Here is a 23,770-nt window from a genome sequence, read left to right on the forward strand (position 1 = left end):
TCATCAGTCTTTTTGAAGATAAACTAAATGTGACTTGACTAATTGGTTACAGCACAGCATTTAACTCTTCGGCCCATCAAGCCTGTGCCGGCTTTGTAAGAGCATCCAGTTAGTCCCATTCCCCTGCTCTTTCCCCGTAGCCCTGCAAATTTTTTCTCTTCAAATATTTGAAAGCCACAATTGAATCTGCATCCACCACCTTTTCAGGCAGTGCATTCCAGATCATAACTACTCACTGTATTTATAATTTTTAAAAAAACTTTTTCTTCACATTGCCTTTGGTTCTTTTGCCAAAATAACATGCATCTGAATTATCAAAATTTTGATAGCCATTTTCATTGGTCTGGTTAACAATAGTCCAGCATGACTAGATTCTTTTGGTGAATAATGTTTTCCAACTTTGCCAATGTTCACTAATCTATTGTGCATGCCTGATTCTTGTGTTAGACATATTTCATTCCTGAACCGATTTTCAATCCAGTTAGCCAAATTGCCATTTAATTCCTTGTATTTTAAAGCTGCAACTGTAGATCGTCTCAGAAATCCAAGTAAACTATATCCATTGGCTGTCCCCCAGTCAATAATTTAATAGAATCTCAAGGCATGAATTATTGCTTCTAAAATCACTGATTATCATACATGACTTCTTTTGGTCATAGCTTGTAAAATGCTCTGACGTATTTCTCTTCAAATTGATGTTAGGGCTCACAGTGGGCTATATTTCCCCAGTTCATGGCTATTTGCTGTTTTGAATGTAAAATTGCATTAGTTCTCTCGCACCATGATGCAAAACTTGTGTACAGAGCATTTTAAACTTGTTAACTAGCGCCTACTTATTTCCTTGCTTATTGCAAGGTTTTAAAGCTATATCCTAGCTGCCCCATGTAGACACTTTATGCTTTGTTTCTCCATAACAATTGTTTATCTTAATGTAAGCTGGATTTCCAATCCAGTTGGGTTGGATTTGGAATTAGTCCTATGTTCACTTATGTGAATAATCACCTCCTATTTACTATTCTTTCTCTTCCCCTTCTTCTTCTTCCTCCTTTCTTCCCCCCCCCCCCCCCCCAAAAATATTAACTTGCCACTTAAAGGATATTTCTGGATTTTGAGATGATCTATTGGCTACATAGTTAAAATATTTTAATCTTGCTGATAATGTCACCATGTATCTTTTCTTCAACTGGCATTTATGTAATGTCTAATGCTTGTTACTTTTGAATTCCTTGCATGTTTTAACAACAATGGGTTGAGCCAAAGGAGATGTTGGGAGTTGACCAAAGGCTTTATTTTAGCTACTTATGTTTTTATTCTCAGCCTTTGGTGTTTATCTAAGTTTTACTGTAATTTATCTTGGTATTCCTAAACTTTTGCAGTGCCTCATACCTTGCAATGTTGTTTGGTTACAGTTGCCTTAAATGTGGTATCAACTTATACATTGATTATATTAAAGTTCCCAACTTCCAGAGCATTAATTGTTTCATAGAGGCAACAAGTGCTTAGCATTTATCAAAATTGTTTTCATTTCTTAATAAAATGACATTGATTAAACAACCTTTTAAAATCAGTGTAGCGCTCTCTTAATACTAAGTATATGGATGGTGATTGTCAAGATATAGTTAAATAACAATTTAGAAGTTTGTGGCGTCTAGTGTTACATCTTAAACCCCTACTTCGGTTTGTATTTTTCAGTTGCAGTTCATCTGCTTCATTATGTTGTGTGTATATAATGGCAAAAAAGTGGTCAAATTCAGATAGCAACTCTGTAACAATACAGACTACAAGTGGAAATCTTACAAGGAAAATATCTCCTACGAAGGATCTATGAAAGTAAACAAAAGGTGATTACCTGGATAGATTTAAGCAATGCAATACAATACAATACTAAGCATAATTTTTCTCTTGGGTTGCGTGTAGTAGTGCCTGTAATCCTTAATTCCCAGAGCCTAGGACACCTTTTGGAGGGTTGATAATCCTAATAAACAAAAAAAAGCGATGCTCAAATAAACACACATATTACTGGGGAAAAACTCAGCTCAGGCCTCGCCGACAACAGACAAGTTGACCTTTGACGTGTTCTGATGAAGTCTGAAACGTCAGCTTGTGGCTAACCTCAGTGCTTTTAGCACCATTTTCAACAGCTTCTGACCCCGCTTGTTTCAATGACCCTTCCATCCTCAGCAGCGCCCCACTGCCGTTTCTTTAGAGTTCATGCCCCTAAAGCAATCCTAATTCATAACATGGCAACGACTCCCACTTCGTCCTCGTAATTCACTCCGGCGCATGCGCAACCGCCAGGGTTCAAGTCGTCATCTGATTGACAGAGGCACGGACCAATAGTATGCGTGTTGTCTAGGGTAACGGGCTGCAACGGCCAATAAGCAGAGGGCGCTGCCGAGGAGGGCGGGGGATTTAGTTCTGACCGGCTGACGTGTGATTGACGGCCCGCCGGGCCTTGGAGAGTTGTTGTTTATTAATGATTGTGGTGTAAAATGGCCGCTCTTTGCACCTGCACCACATGTAACCGAAGGTTTCCATTCGAGGCGCTGTCCCAGAGCCAGCAGCTGTGTCAGGTGAGTGAGCGGAGGCTCGGGTCACAGCTTCTCCCCACCAGGCCTCAGACCGCGAGTGTGAGCCGCCCGGATCAGCTCGTTCCTCAGGGCCGGTGACCGAGTGCACTCCCGACCGACCGACCGACCGACCGGGGAGAGCTGTCAGAAAAGGGGGCGCCCCTAAAGAACGGGCCGCAGCAGATGAACTTGTCCTCTCGCCTCCATGTGTTGCCCAGTACTCCTCCCAACAAAACAATAATTCGCACCTCAAATTGAACAAGTTGTTGCTGTTGCAATAAAATAAACGAGTTGTATCATCAGAAACTAACGTTATAAAAGAGGTAACATTACACCAGTGACCTCGGAGAATGAGTCAAATTCATTAAAACGAAAGCAAAATTCTGCGGATGCTGGCAATCAAATAAAATCAGAAAACACTCAGGACGCCAGGCAGCATCTGTGGAGAGAGAAACAGAGTTAATGTTTCAGGTCGATGACCTTACAGCATTCTCTGTTTTTAAGTCAAATTCACTGACTGTCTTCTCAACTGACCAGAAAGGAGAAACACAGGCGACTTGAGATGCACGCCGGCGAAATCAATCAAATGGTGCAGTGTAATCCCAGAACAGACCATCTCGCTCATTGGTGGAGCTAACATCTAATGTCTTGTGTAAATCATCTCTACCTATTAAAAATCTTGTACATTTATGTCCATACATTTTTTGTTGTCACGATTTTTGGCCACATGTCAATATATCTAATATTGAAAATGGTTTTCTAATTTGTTGTAATGGGAATTCCAAATGTAAACAGGTCCTATGGTGACCTCATAGTTGCAGCTTGCGGACACTCGGTGGCATCGTGGCTCCACTGTATCATCTGACTCGCCATCTTGCATATAGCGTGTTCTGTAAAGGCCAAACTTAACTGTTTCACTTAAAAAATCTTCTAACTCATTGTTGGCAATTCTACAGGAATTATGCTTTGAAAAAGCCTTACATTGCGCGCATATCTGTCGCATCTCAGATGCAAATAATTGCTTTAAAATGTGTGTGCCAATTGGTTTCCTCCTGTTTTTTCTGACCTTAACACGAGCCAGAGATTTACAGAGAAACAGTTATTCCAATTGGTCTCTGGATGTGCCTATCTAAAGCCGTTAAACCCATGTGGCTTTAAAGGGACAGGCTACGTTGCCCACAGGTCATAATGTGGAGATGCCGGTGATGGACTGGGGTTGACAATTGTAAACAATTTTACAACACCAAGTTATAGTCCAGCAATTTTATTTTAACTTCACAAGCTTTCGGAGGCTTCCTCCTTCCTCAGGTAAATGTTTATAAGAGATAGGAGCAGGTCATAAGAGATAGGAGCAGGAGTAGGCCATTCGGCCCCTCGTGCCTGCTCCGCTATTTAATGAGATCATGGCTGATCTGATTTTTCCCTCAACTCCACTTTTCCGCCCTTTCCCCATATCCTTTGACTCCCTTGCTGATCAAAAATTTGTCTAACTCAGCCTTGAATGTATTCAATGACTCAGCCTCCACAGCTTTTTGGGGTAAAGAATTTCAAAGATTCATGACCCTCTGGGAGAAGAAATTCCTCCTCATTTCCGTCTTAAACAGGCGACCCCTTATTCTGAGACTATGCACCCTAGTTTTAGATTTTCCCCATGAGGGGTAACATCCTCTCAGCATCTACCCTATCGAGTCCCCTCAGAATTTTGTATGTTTCAATAAGATCTCCTCTCGTTCTTCTAAACTGCAATGAGTATAGACCCAACCTGTTTAATCTTTCCTCATAAGACAACCCTTCCGTACCCAGAATCAACCTAGTGAACCTTCTCTGAATTGCCACCAATGCAAGTATGTCCTTCCTTAAATAAGGGCACCAGAACTGTACGCAGTACTCCAGGTGTGGTCTCACCAGCACCCTGTACAGTTGTAGCATGACTTCCCTGCTTTTATATTCCATCCCCCTAGAAATAAAGGCCAATATTCCGTTTGCCTTCCGGATTATCTGCTGCACCTGTATGTTGACTTTTTGTGTTTCATGTACGAGGACATCCACATCCCTCTGTACTGCAGCATTTTGTAGTATTTCTCCATTCAAATAATATTTTGCTTTGTTATTTTTCCTCCCACAGTGGATGACTTCACATTTTCCCACATTATATTCCATCTGCCAAATTTTTGCCCATTCGCTTAACCTTTCAGTATCCCTTTGCAGACACTTTGTGTCCTCATCAGAATAATATTTTGTGTCAGTAATACTCCTCTCCTTAAAACAGCTTATCCTTTGATTATTGGGAGATCTGGTAAGACCTATTATTACCTATTGTATCATAAATTGATACTTTTCTTTGTTTCCTGAATAATAATTGTCATTTTTTTTTTAGGAATGCCGAATTGCTCATCCAGTTGTAAAGTGCACTTATTGTAGATTGGAGTTTCAGCAGGAAAGGTAAATAAAAGTGTGTAGGTTTTGTCTTAACTGAATAAAGTTACAGTTTTTGTTACATCCCATCCCATCTACATATGCGCGTACACACACACACACCCACACCCTGTGAAATTCTGCAACTTTTTCTGATCACTTTTCTTACAATTTGTTTAAATCTTTTCATTTTGAAGGTCCCAACTTTAAATCAGCCTGAGTGCATCGAGGTTAGTAGTTGGCTAATATGGGAAATATAAAATTAAACTAAAATCAATAAATGATTATGGATTTCTAAGCACATTCTCTTTAGGGTTAAGTTGACATGACTGTTAATAGAAGATTGGAACTGAGTTGACCTTATGTGGCAAACTTGATACCTAGGCTGGTCCAATCCACTGTATTCCAGAGCTTTAATGACCAACCAGTCAGCTCATTCATGGACCTGAAGGGGTAAATTTGTCACTGGGGGTTTGGATTTTTCCTGTGAGGTAATGCCCTAATGTTGGCTGAGATTTGCTAATTTAGTGTAGATCAGGCATTAGAACTGGAAAAACTTTTGTCTGTCTGGCTCAGTAATACACCACATAATGCATTTCTCCTAAGAGCCATGAGGTGAGCCAGCTTTATTTAGTTCTAACTGAGCTGGAGAGGAAGCAGGTAGAGCCTTCACATATTTCACAATGTTTCAAGTTAAGTTAGGGAAGGTGTTAAATCCTTTGTCTTGATCTTTATGAAAAGAAGAAATCACATGTAAATGATAAGCACTGAGTAAAAAGAGTAAAGATAACTATTAAAACTGGGCATAATCGATCCATGAAAGGGAGTGTTCCGAGAACACCTCTCTCTGGTCATTGAATTTTATTTTTATTTTACTTTTTTGTTCTTGTTAAAAAGTACACACCACCCTTATCAGATTGCTGCTGAAACAATTGCAACAAATTTCCAGTACAATCACCAGAATATTCACTTATAAAATTTTAGTTTTCCTTCCATACCTCAAGATTCTACTGCTGGCGTGGCTCGTTTATCTTTGATTGTATTAATCATTTCTTGTTAAATTATAATGAGGTCTGATTATTCATTAGCAGTAACAAATTCCAAAGTATGGCATTCTTCTTTTAACCAGACCTAGTGTCAAAACTGACACAGAGCCTATTATACATGTGCCTCTGTTTACTGTCACCTAATTCAGTGTGTATACTTTAAATTTTTTGGGCTTATAACAGTACATGACTGCTTCCTTTACATGAAGGTTGATGGGATGTTGTTTTGCTGGCTCTGCACGTTGTCATATAAGCGAGTACTCCAAAAGACCAAAGAGTAACAGAAAAGCCTGAGCTCTTCCTTTCACGAAAAAGAACTGTAGACTAGGCTCAGCAGCACACATTATAACAGGTATTGAAATCGTTGAAATATTTATTGGTCAGTTGAGGTATAAAGTGTATTCTTGTAATTGCAAAGAAGCATTTTGATTGGCTGAAAAATGATAAAATCACAATAAATATAATTTGTCAGGCTTTAAAGAAATAATAGCAAAAAACTGCAGAAGCTGGAAATCTGAAATAAAAACAGAAAAGGCTGGAAGTACTCAGCATTAACTTTTTTTCTCTCTGTACTGATGCTGCCTGACCTGAGTATTTCCAGCATTTTCTGTTTTTATTTAAAGAAATAATCCTGTGTTGTCTTCCTTATGATGTATGATATATTACATTGATTAGAATTGACACATTGTTGTTTAATTTATATATGTATGTAATAGGTAAATGTAAATAAATATATCTTTCACAGCTTGCCCATGTTGTAGGCTTAGTTTAATAGCAGCTGGCTGTATTGTCTTTTGAAAAATACCTTTTGTAAAGGTAATATTGTGGGGCAAATACAGAGGTTGAATTTTCAATGGCTTCACAGTAGCATAGTTTCACATGAGTAGACCTTGGCCCCTCACAATCTAGAAGCCAAATGTTTGATTTAATGTGCCTTTTCAAAAGTTATATTACCCAGGGCTACAATGATCCTAATAGCTCAAAATTATGTAGACATGTCCTATGGTTTCATAGAAGACACAATATCAAAATGCAGACCATGGCTTTCACATGCCAAAATTACCTACAACACTTATTTACAAACTAAAGTACAAAGAAGGATCAGCTCGGCTATACTGCAGCACGTAAGGTGATACTCACATACGTGAAGCACAAAAAGTCCATCAGATTTAACTGCTCAAACATGTCCCCTTCTGCAGAAATGCAGCAGTCGCTGAGAATTAAATAAATGAGTTCTGAATACCGGAAGTGCAAACAGTTCATCAAACCAATTGATTCCTCCAGCATGATAATGAGTATCTCTTCCAAGTTGCAGATGATAAACCTTCATCCTGTTCAACATCATAAATCTCTCGTTTATAAACCATATTTCTCTTTGATCTCTACATTTTGATAACATCATACCAACAGGTCGATTTTTAGGCAATCAATTAATAGTAAAGTTGGACACAATTAACAAATATTCATGTTCTTTCTAGTCTGCAAAATCTACACCAATTCCAGCACATTCAACCACACTTATTTACAGGCACAGAGGTAGCACGACCGTGTCGTCCTTCAGCAAACACAGTTACTGACCCTTGGATCCATCGGTAATTTTTTTTAAGAGCTTAATCATACACAAGATGAAACAATAACTTCTTCAGCATTCCAGATGGCAGGGGGGAGGAGTTACGCAGATATTTTGAGTTTCAAAAACGCGGTGCAGAACAGAGGTTAACGTTGGCCTTTAAAGTAGTAAAGCGTCCAAAGCTGCTTCACAGCAGCATAATCAGACATAAATTGACACCGAGCCAAAGAACGAGACATTAGGACAAAAGTTTGGTCAAAGAGGCAGGTTTTAAGAAACATCTTAAAGGAGGAGAGAGAGGCGGAGAGGTTTAGGGAGGAAATTCCAGAGCTTAGGACCTAGACAGCTGAAGGCATGGCTGCCAATGGTGGGGTGAAGGAAGTGGGGTGGGAGTAGCATGTGGTTAAGGATAGAAGAGTGCTTTGTTGGGATCTCGTTTTCCACTTGACCTAATCTTGTGATGCATTTTTATTTAAATGAATCTTTCACAACCTCATACATAATCTGGGAAATCAACTCTCCTGAGTATAAGAAATTGAAATCTTCCAACTGGAGCACTTTCTCCATCAGAGGCCCACTTTGGAGCTAACTTTGAATTTCTTTCATTTTCAGAGAGAAGATATTCTTGACATCTTCCCTTTGGAATGAAATTCCAAAGAAGTCGTCAAAGTCTGATGCAATAAGTGCAAATGGAAGCAGGTGACTTTCTGAACAATACCTTTTATCTTGAGGGTGCTCAAAAAGTGGACCGATCTTGTTTTTAAGGGTGCCTGTTCTTGAGCTGAGGCTTCGGATTTATATCTGTTTGCCCATTTAGAATAAATGTAAAAATATATTTGTCAAATTTTAGTAGTACTTTGGGTGGTACAGATACCTCAGTTCTCTACAAATACATTTTCTGTGTTAATTCTAAATTTGTCATGGTATCTATATCTCTACATATTCATTGCTACGCACATGCATTCAAGTACGCATCCGTGGTGCTCCTTTTCACCAATCTCTGCACCCTGCAGTGAAGTGCCTATGGTAGAATGACTTGGGCCATCAGTTAGTGACCCAGTCAAGAGCTATTAAATATCCCTTCAAAGACATGAATTAAAGATAAATGCCAGAGTTCTTGTCCATAACCATTAGTGAATCTGCTTTATTTAGTTAGCTTACTTCCAAGAAGGAATTGCAATTTATTCAATTCTTTCCTGTTCCAGTTCTTCAATTACAGCTGCGTCTTTCCTCTACAATATTTGGAATCTCAGAATTTTGATTTTGTTACTTTGATCTGAAATAATTACCGCATCAAGCCAGAGAATTGATTTAATTTAATAGGGGACCTGAAAAATGACATTGTAGGCTTTGTGCAATTATTCCTGTGCTTTTAATTAAAACTTTATTAGCTATTTGCAAATTTTCACAGTGGAAAATCTGAAGCCGAAAAGACTTGCCCCATCCCGGAAGATTATGAATAGCACCTTGAAAACGACTAGTCGACTACTTTTGAGCGCGAGGTGAATATTTTGAGCAAATGCTGATGACCACATCATTTGTCATATCGACCTCTAAATTTTTTAGTACAATGTGAAGATGAATGTATATATAGGGAAGAATCATATTGACACAAGCACTGATACAATTGTCTCAGACACATCAGGATAGCATTAAAGTACTAACTAGCTGGGCCACATCAGTAAACAACACTCGATCATCACACTGCTTAGCTTCTGATCTTAGCTGTAGATTTGAGAGCAGGTGATGAGCAGAGGCCAGTCACCTCTCCAGGTAAGTGAGGGAAAAAATGTAAATTATAGATTTTTTTGAATTGCCCACAAGCCAAATTGCATGCTCCCCAACAACTGGTTCAGATCAACATTGATGGAGAAAGTATGGAAGACTTCAAATGCAAGGCATGCATGGTCTGGGGAGACTACCGGTGGTGGGGTTAGCTTTCTAATTGTGTCCTCATTTTGTTCAGATAAGAAATGGCCTTCAAACCTGATTCCAAAGATTAGATTTTCAATGTGTTCCTTGTGTGAATAGAACCACTAGTCACTAGTATAAAGCCTATTTTTGGTATGTAGAGAAATACAAATTTGTCCTGAGTTAATGTTCAATTAGGCCATATGAAAGAAGCATGCTACCAAGCTGTGTCTATTCATAGCGCTCACCCAGAAAGTAGTAGACATTGGGAAAATGTGTCTATAGTCAACAATTCTTATAATGAATTAAACTATATAATATTGTCTTGGTTATAATACTATATTTGTTGGCTTCCAATTGTCCTCATTGATCTTGCATTGACGGACCTATGGAACAGTTGGATATCTAACGAGTTGTAGTAATATAGTCTAGATTGCAATACACAGCACAGGAGCAGTACAGTTCGAGGAAGTGTGATTGCAATTTGAGGTTGGCTCCCTCCAAAGACTTCTGAATTGACCACTCTTGCTCATGCCAATAGGTGTGGAAATATAATGGTTTCCTTGGGAGATGAAACCTGATGCATATCTCCTGTTAGTTATGGATTACATAGGATTAACATTGTGGTTGCTTATCTGTTCTTGTTTAAAGGACATTTTGAGAGTATCGAGTGGGGTTAGATTTTAAATTTATTTTTAACTTTAATTTTTCAAATTTTAGATTCTCATTTCTCTCAGAACCTGTTTGCTCTTCACCATTTTCCTTTTGTGGATAGCTACAAAACATTCTTCTAGCAGATGGGGCAAATTGCTCCCAAGCTGCTATCAATGTATCATTGTTTGTTGGAAAGTATTTTAGAACAGACCGGGACAAACTTGCTGTTTGTTTTCTTTCAACCTACCCCTGGTTCGGAAAGCAGTTTCCTTTTAATGCCCAGCTGAAAGGTAGGAACTCTTCTGGTGCATAAACGCAGCTGGGAATAAATATTTTTGTAAAGCATATGACTATCATGCTAGCTTTGAACACTTTTTTGCACTCTTGTTGCTGTAGATGGATCTTTAAATTATTTGGAAATGGGTCATAAACCATTAACTAATAGCTTTCGCTCATTTCATCTCTCTAACTTGAAAGGTTGATGGTAATGACTAGTAATAGAAGACTCCAGACTATTCATGGACAGTAGTGAAATAGAGGGTTGACCTTAAATTTGTCTTTTCAGTCAGTTTTTTTTGTAGCCCTATACTATTGAGCATTACCTTTCACGATGTTGCTCAACAGTGCTGGACCAGGTGGTTGTGGTTCAAGCTGCACTTTGGGGATTAATTCATGCTTAATATCAACAACTCTGTACGTTGTTAGGGCCTGCACTATTAAGCACACTATCCTTTGGGCAATGAAATTCCTCAAGTTTTGTGATTAGAACTATGTTCGTGTTGTGGGGGGTGGGGGTGGTTGCGGACTAGGGAGTGGAGAATTCAGCAAGGGTTACCATGCTTGATTGCTCTCCAGTAATCCCAACTGGATTTTTAAAAAATTCATTCTCGGGATGTGGACGATGCTGGCAAGGTCTACATTTATTGCCCATCCTTAGTTGCCTTGAGAAGGTGGTGGTGGTCCTCCTTCTTGAACCACAGCAGTTTGCTACAACTGAGTGGCTTGCTGGGTCACTTCAGAGAGCAGTAAAAAGTCAGCCATGTTAATCATATATAGATCATATCAGGTAAGGACAAATGTAGTTGGGTTTTTATGATAATCCGCTAGCTTCATGGTCACTTTTATTGACACCAGTTTTAAAAAAATGTTTAAAACTGAATTCAAATTCTCAAACTGCCATGGTGGGATTTGAGCTCGTGTTCTCTGGATCACTAGTCCAGTAACATAACCAGATTATGCATATAGTGCATGTTTGTTGATGTCAACTGAGAGCATGACTAGGCTGTGATAACTTTGATAGTTGAATATCGTGCCAAAACTCAATGTCTAAGCTCAGACAAAGAATGGCCACTTACCCGGGGTACCAGAGTTCTGTTAGTGCTTGTGGAACTGCACCCCAGCAAGTATCAGTGAATTGAGGGGGGGAAAAAATTGACTGCACATATCCAAAAATAATATGCCGGTGCAAATCCCCCTCTTACTTCTCTTCCACCTGTCGTATCTGGTTTGAAGGTTGAGGCTAGTATAGGCCAATTGAGAGTTTGCATCATTTAGTCAGATTCATCCAAATTTACATGCAGGTCCTATTCTTTTTCACAGTTTGCCTGTTGTGTTCCTTTGTTTAGGTATAAAATCCCTAGATTGATAAATGGAGATGTTAGTTTGCCTGATGCTAACTTTGCATTACAACACCAGGTTATAGTCCAACAGCTTTATTTGAAATCACCAAGCTTTCAGAGCTTTCCTCCTTCGTCACTCACCTGACGAAGGAGGAAAGCTCCGAAAGCTTGTGATTTCAAATAAAGCTGTTGGACTATAACCTGGTGTTGTAAGACCCCTTACATTTGTCCACCCCAGTCCATCACTAGCATTCTCCACATCACAACTTTGCATTAATATTTGGTTTATAGTAGAAACAGATGAATCATTGACACAACTACTAAGCAACACAATTTCCAAAAGCCTTTAACCTGAAGCACATTTTTGGTCAGTTTCTAAAAGTAATTGGCGAGAGAAGTAATGGACTTTCCCTCCCATCACTATCAACTACAGTGGCAAAAACTAAATCTGTTATGTGAAAATTATGACTTCTAACTGCTCGACTACTTCCTTCCTCAAGTCCTTTTACTGCAGTTGAGCAGTTTTGGGGCACTTACTAACACCTTAGATCTTCTTTGTAATACCATAAACTAGTGAAATAAAAGCACACCATGAATAGGTGCAGCTGTAGTCTTATAAACCTGATAGCATAGTGGGCAAAGGTCCGAGGATTGATCACTGTGTATTGAATTTGCAAATTATGACGGGATGTGGACGCACTAAAGTGGGTTTCAGGATTCTTGGGCTACATAGGGAAAGTCACCCAGGGATCCCACTCCTAATTATCCCATAAACTTTACTGGAAAAGACATGTGTGTGGATACTGGTTAGGGACCAGGCAGAACAAGATTGTGATGTCTCCCCTGTAAAAGAGCTTGCCAGCTTTCACGGACTAGGCTTACACATGCAGACTGGCCAAGTAGGTGAGATACTGAAAGATTGCTGGCATTAGTGAAAATATATCTTAAGATGATTCAAGTCCTCATATCCTGTGAATGCAAAGTTGGAGGTTGAGGCGGGGTGTGTGACTCCTGTTAGTATATGTATAGCAGTTGATAATTTGGTAAAATCATTTGTTGGCATTTTGACTCAACTAACAATGCAAGAAAATAGCCTATATATAGCGCACTGAATTTTTTTTGCTCATTTGTTATCCACATTTTGCATTGTTAGATGATAAATGTAAACAGACTATAAAGACTAGAATAGTACAATTGTTTTTTTTTGTCCCTCTTATGCAGTTCATCTCCAGACCTTGCGTTGGACTTGCATGGCACTGACCATTTTGTGGTTGTTACTCAACTCAGGGAAGAAGGAGCAAAGCTTAAAAAAAAAATGTTGCATCAGAAAGATCAGCTAATACTTGATAAAGAAAAAAAAGGCAGATGACCGTAACAGTTTCAACAGTAAAATATCTTGTTTTATCAGTGAAACATGAATAGTTACTGTTTAGCCACCAATAATGGTAACAAAATCCAGGTCTACCTGGAGATTTGATGTGAAAAGATAAATTAATGATTTTTGAGAAATAAATGTTTAGCTTTAAGTGCAGGATGGTAAGTGCAAATATATTTCCTTTTCAATTTTTGGTTTAAATTAAAATCTGAATCAAAAAGTAAAAACAATTCTGCACATCTCCCAACCCTCTATTTGTGCTTACAGTAACTAGGCAGCCCTGCTCCCCCTATGAACTGAATTTTAAACACGTAGTTCTTGAAGCGAATAGATTAGCATGCCGTAAAGTGTGCTTTTCTTGAGTTGCATGTTAGAATTATATACAGGATGCCCACTGTATCTTCGTGATTGCTTCTGATGGGTAGAAAACACCATGCTGACAGACCATACATTTTCAGCGAAACTACAAGTTGTATTTATTGCATAGGGTGTACATTTATACAGAATCAAAATAAATCAACAGATAAAAAGCAATACAGTACTTTCATTGGCACTTCAAACTGTTTTTGAAAGCAACACAGTATTTCAAAATTGGAGTCCTTTAACTCAGACTTGGATTCCCAAAGCATGGATCCTTAGCCATGGAGAGTTCTGCCTTCCCATTGTGAGGTGAAGCTAGATTGTTGAAACAAGTGAACTAAATATATGGCCAAAATCCTGCTGTATTTATCCCAGGTAGAGTTCGCCCTGCATAGAGAAGTACCCATCAAGCCAGATCAAAAACAATAAAAAGTAACAATTTGTATGCATGTAGCACCTTTAACGTAGGAAAACATCCCAAAGCGCTTCACAGGAACATAATCAGATTTTTAAAAATTGACATTGCTTACATTCCATGTTAATGACCATTGACACCCAACATCTACATAATCCGGGATTTTCTAATGATGGCACAATGGACACCTGGTCAGCTTTTGTATAACAAGGTTTATTTTCAATGGCTCACTTATAGATAACAACTACGAAAGCTTGCATTCTATGACACCTGTCTGACAGGAATCTACAAATAAAATCGCCACTGCCCTTAGAAGAATCCACAATTTAGTTAACTGTTATTCAAAGCTACTGGAGCATATAATTTCACAACCAGAAGATAATTTATTTTGCAATTTAACATGCAGTGACTTCAGACAGGATTACATATTTGGTCTAGGTACACGTGCATACAGACCAAAAAAAAATCCTTTCCAGGAGGCAGTTCATAGAGACCTGTTTGAAGCTGCTTTCATAATTCTTTACTGTCATGTTAGTGACATTATTAACACGAGTCTCTCACAACTGGCAGCAAACCAGTAGGACAACAGATCGTAACTTAGTAGTTGCTGCTAGCTGCCTCAGGCAAGGTTACTTTGTAGTTGCTACCAGTTGCACAAGACCCATACGTCAGGAGCTAGTAGCACAAACGTGGCAGTATACCAATATAAAAACAGCTTGAATTTTCCATACTTGGCCGAGGCAAAATTTGATATGAGAAAATATTGTATAATGACACAAAATGGAGGCTGGGTCTGTCACAGATGGTAAAATATGACACTTAGTTTTCCTTTTTTTAAAAGTTTAAATCTTTGTTTTTGACTTTGGCTAATGAACATTGAGAGGCCAAGTTAAATTGCCAGAGCTGCTTTCTGTATTTGCCCTTCAGTTCTAGAACCTGAAATATTTTCATCAGCTTATTGGTCTATTGAATTTACTTTTAATCTTTCTTAAAAATAGACAACTATATTTTTTAAGTAATTCATAAATGCTGATTTGTACTGTCAAAAAAATGAATGTGGTTCTATTTTTCTGAAGATTACAGAGCTGAAAGCTGAGTTTCAGTACCAGGAACCACAAATAAGACTGAAAATAAATCAAATTGAGAAAGTGCATAAAGAAGCTGTGGAGCAATTGCAAGTGGGTTTTAGTTCACAACTTCTCATTGCACTCCTGAACAATTGGAAATCACGTATTGTGACATAAAGAAGAATATCTCTAATTGCTTCCAGTATAAGAAATAATGCCATCTGTTGAGTTGAAATACATCCTGTAGCAACCATTTTAAAATAACGTGAATAAAGCACTCATTGCAAATGTGTTCAAGCTCCAACTATGTTGTTGGTGTAGCTGTGCCTTCGCTTCTTTAGGGCAAACTCTGGCCCTCCCAACTTATCATGTCTGGTGAGTGCTAAACACATTTGAAGAAAGCAAAAGCCATTTATTTATTTGGAGATTTTTTTGAAAAGGCTATCAAGCAGTTACAACTCTACTGGAAGCAAACTCGAGCATTTTTTATAATACTTTATATAATATTACCGTTGAGTACTAGGGGGATGAGCTTCAATGGGCCAAATGGCCTTTTCATGTTGACTTAACTTAGTTTCAACCATGGACACAAAATATTTCAGTAGGCTTTCCTCCAAAGTTGTCTGAACTCAGATTGGAAATAAAGTTTAATGCTATGAACTGACTTAGATTTGTTCACTGACACTCTTTTTAGCACAAATTTGAATGTGCTTTGGATCATTGAACTACAGAGCCTTCTTGTTCCTCACCAAGCTCTTGATTTTTGAAAAAAAAATTTGTTCATATTATATGATATGCTTTGATTTAAAGGAGCAATACTGAAAATTTCATTTTTAAGTTCTGCATGATTTATTGGCTTAATGCACAACATTTTTAATGTGCATAAATTGAGGGAACAGTTCTCAGGATACAAAAGCATAATGTACATTGGGCATGGCAGCAGGGGGTGGAAAACAGGTTCTGAAGCTTTTCTTTAAATGATGGTAACTGATTACCTGTAACACAGGAAAAGAGCCCAGAGATATATAAAGGCTGATCATTTCCCAGATTGGATCCTCCCACCAAGGAGCAGCACTGGAGGAAGCGCTGGTTGGGAAATTGCAGGCTCACTGCCCAATTTTCCGTCCATGTATCTGTCACATCTAATGTCAAAGTGTCTTACTTACACTTGATTTATCTAAAATATAATTTTCTTAAAACATCATCAAATTGCAACTGAAGAGGTAGGGAAACTACCAATCCAGAATAAGCTGTCAGCAAACAGGTTCCAGTGGAACAATCAGCTTTGATTCCCCAGCAACTCTTTCTATAGGCCATTGCCAATTTGGAATGAGACCATGCTAATCATCACAACTGCATTTTAGACCAAACCACCAATTAGCTACAACGTGGGAGAGCAGTTAGTTTAAGGGGAAAATTTAAATTGTTCATGTTCAAACTATGCACTAAACACTGCGTAAAAAATAATTAAAGAATAACTTTGTTTGAATCTGAATCTGGAAGGAAACTTTACAGTGTCTACCCAGGAGAGAAGTAGCACATGTGCCATGGTAACACACTGTGATTAGCTATAGCTAAGCTGTAGAGAGAGTCGACAGGCTGTCTCTATCTCCCTGTCTCTTGGTCTGTGGCAGATGGGTTGGGAGATCATCTACGGTTTATGCATTCTTGTTCTCCTATGCTGTTGTGATACTTCACAGTTGATCTTATGGAAGTTCCTGTCTTGGAGATGGCTTCTTCCCAGTGTGTCCTTGGGGTTTGCTTCTAACACTGGAATGTTGGCCTGGTGCACTTTTGGTCTCTATGTTTTCCTATTCTATAGAAATTTGGGTCATCTTCCTTTTTATGATGATTTTGTTCCCAGAAGCACAGAACTGGGATATAGATAAATCAGATGAAGATGTGAACAGAAAAAAATGAATTCATGACTTCAAAGACCTTAATTTTTGCATTAACATTTTTGAAAATCAACTTAATTAGATGTTTCTACATCTTTTAACTTCCTACTTATACAAAGCTTCTACAAAAGGATGATATGATATAAGTTATTTTTTACGATATAATTTGTTACTGTCATCCATAAGCAGTTAATTTATACAGCTTATCTTTATCTCGCATAAAATATACAATCTACTTTACCAGGCAGATTTTTGTACACCCGAGTCTTCAGATGCTCAGAAAAATTGTAATACCCTTCTGCCAGCTTAGTTGGGATCAATTAACTCAGCACAGACCAAGTACTGAACCCAAGACCTTCACATCCATATGGCTAAATAACACAACAAATAGCATATGCAATTTCTGAATTCCCAGGATGTATAGTCTGTTATCTACCTGCAAGAGGTAGAAATAAATAAAGTGGATCACAGTTCAAAGAAAATTAGCAATCCTGTATTGACCAAAAGGTTTTAAAGAACTTTGACGTGAACCAAATCTGAGAGTGTTAAGATTTATGGTTACATTTTCACATCCTTTTCATAGGTGAAGAACAGAGATCTTATGAAGCAGGTTGCATTACTGTCTAAAGGCAAGAAACCAGAAAAACATGGAGCCATTGTTATGTCACCATCATATTATCTCTTACAAAGCCCAACATTGCAAACGGACTTCTAGAAAACTGGCCATTGTTTGACGGTATGCACGCATCTTTCTGAAATAAGAAATTGTTCTTTTATTTCTCTAGCAATTTTATTTCAAAAATGTCACCTTTATTCACTGTACTTTAATCCATGTAACATGTCTTAGCTGCATATATGGAGAATCTGTTTGAGCTTTTTGTGTACATTTTCAGTAAGTCTGAATGCTTGGGTTTAGATAATTAGAAGAGGACTATTATGAAATTGTATTCCAGCACAATCTGTAACCTCACTCTACCATTACCAACAAGCCAGGGGATCAACCCTGGTTCAATGAGGAGTGTGGAAGAGCATGCCAGGAGCAGCACCAGGCGTACCTAAAAATGAGGTGCCAACCTGGTGAAGCAACAACTCAGGACTACATGCATGCTAAACCGCGGAAGCAACATGCTATAGGCAGAGCTAAGCGATTCCACAACCAACGGATCAGATCAAAGCTCTGCAGTCCTGCCACATTCAGTCGTGAATGGTGGTGGACAATTAGCAACTAACGGGAGGAGGAGGCGCTGCAAACATTCCCATCCTCAATGATGGTGGAGTCCAGCACGTGAGTGCAAAAGACAAGGCTGAAGCGTTTGCAACCATCTTCAGCCAGAAGTGCCGAGTGGATGATCCATCTCGGCCTCCTCCCGATATCCCCACCATCACAGAAGCCAGTCTTCAGCCAATTCGATTCACTCCACGTGATATCAAGAAACGGCTGAGTGCACTGGATACAGCAAAGGCTATGGGCCCCGACAACATCCCGGCTGTAGTGCTGAAGACTTGTGCTCCATAACTAGCTGCACCTCTAGCCAAGCTGTTCAAGTACAGCTACAACACTGGCATCTACCCGACAATGTGGAAAATTGCCCAGGTATGTTCTGTCCGCAAAAAGCAGGACAAATCCAATCCGGCCAATTACCGCCTCATCAGTCTACTCTCAATCATCAGCAAAGTGATGGAAGGTGTCGTCGACAGTGCTTACTCACCAATAACCTGCTCACCGACGCTCAGTTTGGGTTCCACCAGGACCACTCGGCACCAGACCTCATTACAGCCTTGGTCCAAACATGGACAAAAGAGCTGAATTCCAGAGGTGAGGTGCGAGTGACTGCCCTTGACATCAAGGCAGCATTTGACCGAGTGTGGCACCAAGGAGCCCTAGTCAAATTGAAGTCAATGGGAATCAGGGGGAAAACTCTCCAGTGCCTGGAGTCATACCTAGCACAAAGAAAGATGGTAGTGGTTGTTGGAGGCCAATCATCTCAGCCCTGGGGCATTGCTGCAGGAGTTCCTCAGGGAGTGTCCTAGGCCCAACCATCTTCAGCTGCTTCATCAATGACCTTCCCTCCATCATAAGGTCAGAAATAGGGATGTTCACTGATGATTGCACAGTGTTCAGTTCCATTCGCAACCCCTCAAATAATGAAGCAGTCTGAGTCCGCATGCAGCAAGACCTGGACAACATCCAGGCTTGGGCTGATAAGTGGGAAGTAACATTCGCGCCAGGCAATGACCATCTCCAACAAGAGAGAGTCTAACCACCTCTCCTTGACATTCAACGGCATTACCATCGCCGAATCCCCCACCATCAACATCCTGGGGGTCACCGTTGACCAGAAACTTAACTGGACCAGCCATATAAATACTGTGGCTACAAGAGCAGGTCAGAGGCTGGGTATTCTGTGGCAAGTGACTCACCTCCTGACTCCCCAAAGCCTTTCCGCCATCGACAAGGCACAAGTCAGGAGTGTGATGGAATACTCTCCACTTGCCTGGATGAGTGCAACTCCAACAACACTCAAGAAGCTCGACACCATCCAGGACAAAGCAGCCCGCTTGATTGGCTCCCCTTCCACCACCCTAAACATTCAGTCCCTTCACCACCGGCGCACTGTGGCTGCAGTATGTACCATCCACAGGATGCACTGCAGCAACTCGCCAAGGCTTCTTCAACAGCACCTCCCAAACCTGCGACCTCTACCATCTAGAAGGACAAGAGCAGCAGGCACATGGGAACAACACCACCTGCACGTTCCCCTCCAAGTCACACACCATCCCGACTTGGAAATATATCGCCGTTCCTTCATTGTCGCTGGGTCAAAATCCTGGAACTCCCTTCCTAACAGCACTGTGGGAGAACTTTCACCACACAGACTGCAGCGGTTCAAGAAGGCGGCTCACCACCACCTTCTCAAGGGCAATTAGGGATGGGTAATAAATGCTGGCCTCGCCAGCGACGCCCACATCCCATGAACAAATAAAACAAATGAGCACAATTTCAGTACTCTTTGTAAAAATATGTTTGTCCATGAATTCTCTCAATCTCTTGAACTCATCACCCAAAAGAATTATTGCGCACCAGGTATTTCGTATAATATTTTAAATTTGCATTTTTTATATATATATGTATGTATGTATGTGTTTGTCTATTTGCAAAAAGTTAAAGTAACAGCATCAGAAGTGTGTTTTTGTACTGCTTAAAACATGAAGTGCCAACTATTTTGTACAGTTAAATCTTTTAGATAATGCCTGACCATATGGACATGCTGTTCAGACATCTCTATATTCCAAATTGTAAACAATTGTATAAAATTTGGATTTTAAATATTTGTTCTTGGAATGTGAGCAACAGGATGCAAAGAGGCTGCAAGGGGATATCGACAGGTTTAGTGAGTGGGCGAGAAGGTGGCAGGTGGAGTCTAATGTGGGGAAATGTGAAATTATCCACTTTGTTAGGAAGAATAGAAAATCAGAATATTTTTTTTAAAGTGAGAGACTGAGAAATGTTGATATAGGGATTTGGGTGTCCTTGTACATGAATCACAGAAAGTTAACATGCAAGTACAGCAAGCAATTAGGAAGGGAATGGTATGTTATACTCCAAATCCCTTGCAATAAAGGCTAAGAGTAAGAAGGTCTTGCTGCAATTATATAGGGCTCCAGTAAGACCGCACCTGGAATACCATGTGCAGTTTTGTTCTCTTTACCTAAGGAAGGATGTACTTGTCTTAGAGGGGGTGCAACGAAGGTTCACTAGATTGATTCCTGGGGTGAGAGGGTTGTCCTATGAGGAGAGATTGAGTGGAATGGGCCGATATTCTCTAGTTTAGAAGAATGAGAGGTGATCTTATTGAAACGTATAAAATTCTTAGAGGGCTTGACAGGTAGATGCTGAGAGGCGTTTCCCCTGGCTGGAGAGTCTAGAACTAGGGGTCATATTCTCAAGATAAGGGGTCAGCCATTCAGGACCGAGATGAGGAAAAATTTCTTCCCTCAGAGGGTTGTGAATCTTTAGAATTCTCTACCCTAGAGGGCTGTGGACGATCAGTCGTTGACTATATTCAAGACTTATATCAATAGATTTTTGAACACAAAAGGAATCAAGGGATATGGAGATAGGGCAGGAAAGTGGAGTTGAGGTAGAAGATCAGCTATGATCTTATAGATTGGTGGAGCAGGCTCGTGGGGCCATATAGCCTGTTCCTGCGACTATTTCTTATGTTCTTATTGGCAAGCAGTATTTATTGCCCATTCTTAGTTGCCTTGAGAGGGTTGAGTCATGTGAAGGGCAGACTAGGGAAGAGTGGCAGGTCTGAAGGACGTTAGTGAACCAGTTGAGTCTTTATGACAATCTGACTATTTTAAAAAAAACCTGATGCATTATTTTTGTATGTAAATTAAATACATCCTTTTTCCTGATGTAGATACTGGTTTTTTTAAATTGTTCTATATATATGTAGGGAATCAATTCCCTAGTCCAGCTGATTCTACCTCTTTCCATCTTTTTTCCAGGTCAAATGGACTGACTGACATAATGAGACTATTGCATCTGCCACTGCAGCATTCACAGTTCTTTGAGAAATGGAGGTCAGGCTGCAGGTGGATGGAAATAAGCAGCTGATCTTTCCTGATCCAATCTATGCGCGTATAGGCAACAGTAATGGAGTAACAGCAGTGCTGCTCTGTTCAGTTACATTTTTTCCCCTGAATGGCTGCTTATTAGTGGGAGGACCAGATTATTTTTACCATGTATCAAATTAAGACATGTAGCTCTTTCTCTTTGTAATGCAACCAGATCGGGAAAAAAATATTAAGACCATTTGTATTGGGTTTCTGATGTTTTTGTTTTGATTTTAGCCACTTCTTTAAAAAGCTATTAGTAAAGTGTTGTACAGTTTTAACTGTATATACTGGTTTATGTTTTGTAAGACCTTGTTACCATTGAAACTATAATCTCTGTTATTAAAGTAATTAATCGTTGTGAAGATGCATTTGTCTGTTACAACTTGTGGCATTTTGTATTGTTAACATGCACGGCATTTTGGTGAGCCATGCTGAACTTTGGAATACCTATAACTTTTTCAAGATACACCAAAATAGTTTTGAACAGTTCAGATCTGTATCCAGATTGTCTTTCCCCCCCTCCTGAGTGGCAGATGGTTATATTTATGCTAAAATATGAGCAAACCCTCCCAGATTTAGAATTCCCTGGGCATCCCCCAAGATGCCCTAAGATATAAGCAGTAGGGGTTGGAATGTGGGGACTTTTTTACACCATCAGTCAGCTGACAGTGATATTCTTTAGGCATATCCATACTTCTAAATCTCAGCTTTGATTTATGCAGTCTAGTTTCTTTAGCTTAAACTCGAGAACCTAGAAATCACTTTTGGTGATATTAGCAGATGACTGTTTAATATGATGTTTTGTTGTAGGTATTAACTCATTTATTTTAAATTGATTATCGCCTGTGCTAAAATAGAGGACAAGTGAATGTTATACAAATGCATTAAGCTAGTATCACCAGCAGTTGTGTCTGTGCTAAGGACCTATCTTATTCTTTTTGCTACCTACTGCCCCTCTTTTTTTCATCCCTGGGGCTCCATCTCCCCTCTCTGTACTAGCAGCCTCAATCACACATGGTGAGCTATGGACATTTGTACTACTGCTTCGGTCTCAGCGAATGCATTGACAATACTCTAGGGGCCATATGACCAGTTAAATAACCACTATAACTCCCTGTTTATTTCACACATTACCTTGTAACACACTATGTGGTATTTGTTCATCTTTGTTTAATTTGGAAATTTTCCAAAATTAAATGAAAACTGTCAATTGTTTAATGTAAACAAGATTGCTTCAAGTAAGCACAGTCTGTAACTGCTGTTCGTACACTTTTACTAAACAACTGCTGCTGGAAATAGTTTGTGTCTACAGTTTTTGCAAAGGAAGGAGATTCTAATTACATTGCAAGCATTACTCTAATATTTGAAGCACTTGAACCACTGTGGCACTCCTGCAACATATATTTTTAATTAAAATTGCTGCTTGATTGAGGGATGTTTAGAATTGAGACATTTCCTTTAGTTCTGTACATTGTTTTTCTTTGATTTTCTCATTCTTCATTTTCTGAAGGTGGTGATTCAAATTGGGTACTGCTTCACTGGTACAACTCAAGTCAGCTTTTCAGTACCTTATCCAAGTGACCATTCTTCACATGTACCTGGAATTAAATGTCAGTGGGCTATTCAACTTGGTGGGACATTGTAGTCTCGACTAAGCCTATCTTCAGATATTCATATATGTATGTGTACATGTGTAACAGAGGTAACTGGGAAGCCACCCCCAGCCTGGAGCTACTAAGGCAGGGAAGAGAGTCCCAATTGTCACCCTGTTTTGAGATTAGCTAGCTCAGCAGAGATCAAAGATGAAACCAGGGATCTTCCTAGACTTTGGCCCAGTACCACAGCGCATGGCAAATTTATCCACAGCCATGTGGGGGAGGGGGGAGCAGATAGTTCTAAATGTTGGAGACTCTGGAACTGGGGGAAGAGTCTCAGGATGAGGGGTTGGTCATTTAAGACTGAGATGAGGAGGAATTTCTTCAGAGAGTTGTGAATCTTTGGAATTCTCTATGCCAGAGGGCTGTGGATGCTGAGTCATTGTTCAAGGCTCAGATCAATAGATTTTTGGACTCTGGGGAAATCAAAGGATATGGGGATCGGGCAGGAAAGTGGAGTTGAAGTCAAAGATCGACCATGATCTTAGTGAATGGTGGAGCAGGCTTGAGGAGTATGGCCCACTCCTGCTCCTATTTCTTAAGTTCTTCCGTTTCTAATTCAATTCTGAAACTCCTTGTCTTCAGAAGT

The 23,770-nt window shown here is 39.6% G+C and overlaps 1 pseudogene; it reads left to right on the forward strand.

Annotated features, from left to right (window-relative positions):
* The first annotated feature begins 2,411 nt into the window (after positions 1–2,411).
* LOC137342768 (protein FAM76A-like) lies at positions 2,412–22,822 on the forward strand (annotated as a pseudogene).
* The last annotated feature ends 948 nt before the right edge of the window (positions 22,823–23,770 follow it).

The sequence above is a fragment of the Heptranchias perlo genome, chromosome 26 (genome assembly GCF_035084215.1).
Source record: "Heptranchias perlo isolate sHepPer1 chromosome 26, sHepPer1.hap1, whole genome shotgun sequence".
Classification (NCBI taxonomy): domain Eukaryota; kingdom Metazoa; phylum Chordata; class Chondrichthyes; order Hexanchiformes; family Hexanchidae; genus Heptranchias; species Heptranchias perlo.